Here is a 5,439-nt window from a genome sequence, read left to right on the forward strand (position 1 = left end):
ACATTTTTGCACTCAAGAAAGAATGAGAGAAGCGAAAACAGAAGAAAATGCTAGAGAAAATCCCTTATTTTCTCATGCATTCAACAACATTGCCTTCCCCTCTTGTTCTTTCTCACATTCAAACCATATCACCAGTTCAAGCAATTTTCCCAAAACTATAACTACAAATTCCCTAGTAATTTATTAAAAAAGATTGAGAATAATGTATTAAGCACAAATCAAGCCAGGCTAAAAGGATCAATGCCATCCTTGTTAGCTAAATAGCTGATAAAACTTCATCACCAGAAACCAGTAGTAACCGCTTGACTACTAAAACAGCCAAGGGGTGTTTTGTGTTAATAAACCCACAAAAACATGATGCTCAGAAGACCCACACACACACGGACCCACAATAACAGATTGATCAAAACCCACAAATAATAAAAGAACCCCATTTCCAAAGACCGTAAAATCAGATCAAAGATCCCGATTACACTGAAACAAATCAGGAAATGATCAGATCGACGAAATTAGGCCTCATGCTCATCAAATAATCCACTTTTTTTTTCTAGAAAAATCTTTAGAAAATACTTAAACAACTAAGAGGAACAAAAAAGAAAGAGCAAAAATAAACCTGAGGGAAAGTAGAGCTCTGAGCCCAAACGCTGCCGTCATGGCCGATGATGGCCGCGGCCGCCAAGCGATTGCCTTCGATTTCGCACATGAGATGCTCATCTACGTAGGTTTGCCACGACATCTTCTCTTCTTCTTCTTCTTCTTTCCGTCTGGGATTTGCTTTAGGTTTTTCTGGTTCTTGCAGTCTCAAAGGCTCTTTATGTTTTCGCAGATACTGGGTGGGTTTTTCGTTATATCTTCTCTGTGGTCTTCTAGTAAGCAGTAGCGTTGAGATTACGGAGATTTTATTCCTATAATAATGGTATTCCATTTTACGAATCTACCCCTTTTCCCGAACTTACTTTGCATGTTGCAGATGGAGCTGTTTGGGGCCACGTAAAAGCCATGCTGGATTTTTTTTTTTTACCCGCCCAAAGTGACTAATTTTAATTTTTAAATTTGAAATTGCGAACGTTAATGACCATCATTGTAAATTACTTTTTTTAAAAAAAAAAAAAAAAAACAAACAAACAAACGATGAATACTAAAATTATTACAAAGGGAAAAAAATTTACCGTCAAATTTTACAATAACAACTAATTCATTGCGTTTTCGTTCAATAATGATTTTTATTGTTACGTTAGTGTATACTTGAGAATTTGTATAGCATTTCTCCTTATTTAATAGAATACAAGCTAGAAACTATAATTTTTATTATACAATATTGATATGATAATTAAGAGTAATTTTATTAGTCCTTCTTGTGTCACTTTTGTGTTCCTTAAAAAATGAGGTAGCTTCTGAAATCATAATTTGATCAAAATTCAATAATGAAGTCTAATGGTGATTTTAAGAGTCATATTATCTTTGAAGGAACATAAGAGTGACACAAGAGGGACTTGTAACATTATTCGACAATTAGGGGTGTACAAACGGGGAGGTTAACTGCTAATCGCATAACCGCTTTGGTAGCCAGTTATAACCGCCTTGCAACCACTAACTGTTTATAACCGCTAATCGCTTTGGTAGGCTGTTATAAAAACTGCTAACTGCCTAGGGCGGGGTGGTTAGTGATTTTAAGGGTAGGAAAAAGTGGTTAATAATCTCTAACCGCCTACTCTTATATATAATAATATAAATATATATTATATTAAAAATATAACATTAAAACAATACCATCAAAAAAATGGTGTCATTTTAAATATGAGTTAGGGATACAATTTCATCATATTCATTATTTTTGGAACACTTTGATCCAAAACTATTTAAAATAAACCTAAAAAATAGGCACAAAAAGGCTCAAAATACCTCAAAAAAACCCAAAAGTCCATATAAAAAAAGGGTTATAAAACTGAATAGAGATTTCCGGCTACCATGAGGCAGCCAAGCGTTAGACATCTGACTTCTTCTTCTTCTTCTTCTTCTTCTTTTATTTATTTTTTTATTAAAAAAAAAAAAAATTGAAGAAGAGAGATATTAAAGGGGAATCCAAATTTGAGGTATTAGCACAAAATTTATGATGATCGAATCCCTTTTAGGTGATGTTGATACCAAATATTTCCAGCTTGCCCAAATAGAAGGCCCACTATGGTTTAAAGGCCATGACTTACTAAGCTGCCAAGCGCACGTTTCCAAACGAATGTGTCATCGCCTAGTCCGCCCCCAAATCATTCAGTTATGCTTATGCTACCCCAATAATTAGGGAAATATAATTACTCTCCAACAACCAAATCAGAGGATAACGAACTAAATCCTACCAAATAGAGACCATGTATATCACCATATAACCTCTCTAGAGATTATCATGGGATTGCCACGTCACCGTTCAGTAGATTATCATAGGATCGCCTCATAACTTCTTCAGAGATTATCGTGGGAAGATCTCCCACACAACAAACTCCACCTCGATCCTTTCAACAAACTCCATATTTTGAGAGAGTCAAGTGAGAGTCCTTCTCCAACTCACTTTCCCAGCTACTCTATAAAAGGAGCATGCCCACCTCCACAAAAGGTGAAATCTATCCTTACTCATTCTCAATTATTATTATTTCTTATTATCTAATTTATTCAAATTCTCACTCAGGCATCGGAGGTGGCACGACCGCCACACCCCCCACTTCACAGTCTGTCACTGCTAATCATTTTTCTTTCTTAACAGGCCTTTGAATTGAGTTGCTATTAGGGTTGACAACTGTCTCAACAGGTGATGTTATCCTTAAAGGGTTAACCTTCCACCCTTAGGTTTTAGTTTTAAATCCAAAAATAAGTTTTGAAGCATTAGAGACTAAATATTAACTCATAAATTTTTTTTAAAAAAATAACAATTTTTTTTTTATTATTAACTTTTTAATATTTGTCCTATGCTTGGCTGCCAAAATGGACTATCTATAAAACTGCTAGTTATTAGTTTGAATAACCGCTAACTGCCGGTTATAAAATAACCATTAACCGTCATGTGGTTATTAAAATTCAATAACCATCTTAGGTAGTTGCGGTTAACGGTTTTAGCCAATAACCGTTAATCACAACGGCTTGTACACCCCTAGTGATAATCCTATTTTTAATAATAATTTTCATGGTTACATCCGGAAATGTCAAGAAATAAGTAAACTTAGAGTTTGTACCTCACTTTTCTTAAATAAGTCGATAAGCCTAGTTTTGGCCAAACATCATATATCATTACTCTTTTATTGTCAAAATTTAATGGAGTTTAATTTGAAAGGGTTGAAGTTTATAGATGTCTTTGTAAAATGTTGTCAATTGAGAGATTCAGTAATAAGTATAATTTTCTCTCCTTTTCACTTTAAAATAAAAGCGACAAAGCTATTATAAAATATTATAAAGCTAGGGAGAATTTCTGATAAAAGCACAGATTTTGAAAGTTGTGTCTTAAAATCTATCCCCTCCCAAAAAAAAATATATATCTGCCTGAAAAAAGAAAAGAACAGAAAAAAGAAAAAAGTAAAGTAGGATTCATCATTATCCTAAGAATGGATGGTTTTTGACCGGATATTCCCCATAGCGGATGTCAGCTTGCAATGCCTCAGGTCCATCTGTTCTAGAGAAATGATCTTCTTTAAGCATCTTGGACCCAAAAATAAGAAGAAATCTCTCAAAGAATTTTCATCACCATTGAAAATTCTATCATGTAATACAATTGTCGAATGCAAGTAGGTCAACAGGCCTCCTTGTGGTGTTTCTTGCTCTTCTTCGTATGACAAGAAATATTTGCACACAAAACCAATTAAAAAAATGTCTGCAGAATCGTGGTAAAATAGTAATGTGGTAAACTTCACAAAATATAACCACCCAACCAAAAATGGTGGAGTGCTAAGGCGAGTGAGAGAGAACAGAAAAAATTGCAAGTAGTATTACGCAAAAATCGATAGAATATCAAGGTAACGCAATTCAAACAACCAAACACAAGACAAATGTTTTAGTTCTCACATGGTTATTGTCTGCAACAACTTCACTGCCAATTTAAGGCTTTCAAATGAAGATCGATGCACACTTGGAACCGAAATCAAAAGGGAATAAGAAAAAGGAAGAAAAAAAAAAAAAAACAATTAAGCCCCAAAAGATATTACTCAAATGATGATAGAGCTTGGCCTACAGGCCCTGGTCAATAAGGTAATCCCCCAACCTCTCAACCACCATGTTGCACTGTCCTGGTGTCACAGGCTCTTCATAGATGCCAAAAACTAGGGCTTGACCAGTCTTCTTTATAGTAATACCTCCAGATCCCTGCAAATAGAACACAGAAGGGCTTTAACAAAAAAACCAAGTGACAAATAAAAGGCAGCCCACTCAAAGAGGTTGTTAAAGATGACAATGGTTACATAGTACATAATAAAAAGAATAAGGCTAGTAATCTTCATTGGGTGTAAATTCACCCATCGCCAGTCTTCAAACATTATGTTAGTGCCTCATAAATTGCAATGATAAACAAGAAAAAATAAAAACAACAAACTTCAAATATAGAATTCTAATTGCTGCTTTAAAATCGCCATGGCAATCTACTTTGGCTTTACACACTGCCCCAATCATCATTCCTTAAAGGAGTTTTAGGTCAATCTGTGACCCTTTCATTTTTTAGGCAGGAGGGTGTTTAGTTAATCCCTAATGCTCTGTGTGCTGCACCCAAAAATTCACAATCTACAACTCATACTCTGCAATGTGCATGTATGGACCAAAAAGGAGTTCTACAATAGATGAAAAACAAAAGTAACATGGGACTGTGAACAATTTCCATTACATATAGAAGTACGTCCTAGGTCCAAAAGAAAACTAACACTTTTACATAGGGAGCGACAACCCCTCTAGGAGCGAAAATTGTCTACAAATATGTTTGTTTGTGTCTTTGTAAACAACTCCAAACACAAAATACTCTTTAAAACACAAAAACAGTTTTCACCTTTATCTCATATCAAAACACTTTTTCAAAAAAAAAAAAAAAAAAATCCCAAAAAACATTAACAAACATACCAATTTGTTAGTCACCTTGTGGTATTCTATGATGCCTAGGAGGATATTCCTCACATCAATACGAACAGGGTCTGCTAAATGAATTATTAATCCATAAAAGACTACGAATAATATATAAAGTGCCTAAAGCTTTGTCAGCTCGAGCTTGAAAAAACATTCATTAGCATGAAGGATTATATTTTTCTGCCTCGACCCACATCAAGTGCTTTGTACAAGGCATCATTGGGTCTAAACAAATTAGCCATTTGACAATGTCTAAAAAATTCATTACAGGAAAAGATTTGAGTACATATATATGTGGTTGTTTATTATCACCTTCTTTCCACGGATGACAGCTCCAGCCTCTCCCTGGATGACCAT

General features: G+C 34.7%; 1 long non-coding RNA gene across 1 annotated transcript; it reads right to left on the reverse strand.

Moving 5' to 3' along the window:
* Window positions 1-3,946: 3,946 nt before the first annotated feature.
* Window positions 3,947-5,439, reverse strand: LOC132165477 (uncharacterized). Its single transcript, XR_009438500.1, has 2 exons — window positions 5,395-5,439; window positions 3,947-4,338 (listed from the first exon to the last, which is right to left on the reverse strand). It is a non-coding gene; the product is annotated as an uncharacterized LOC132165477 (long non-coding RNA).

The sequence above is a fragment of the Corylus avellana genome, chromosome ca11, assembly GCF_901000735.1.
Source record: "Corylus avellana chromosome ca11, CavTom2PMs-1.0".
NCBI classification, from domain to species: domain Eukaryota; kingdom Viridiplantae; phylum Streptophyta; class Magnoliopsida; order Fagales; family Betulaceae; genus Corylus; species Corylus avellana.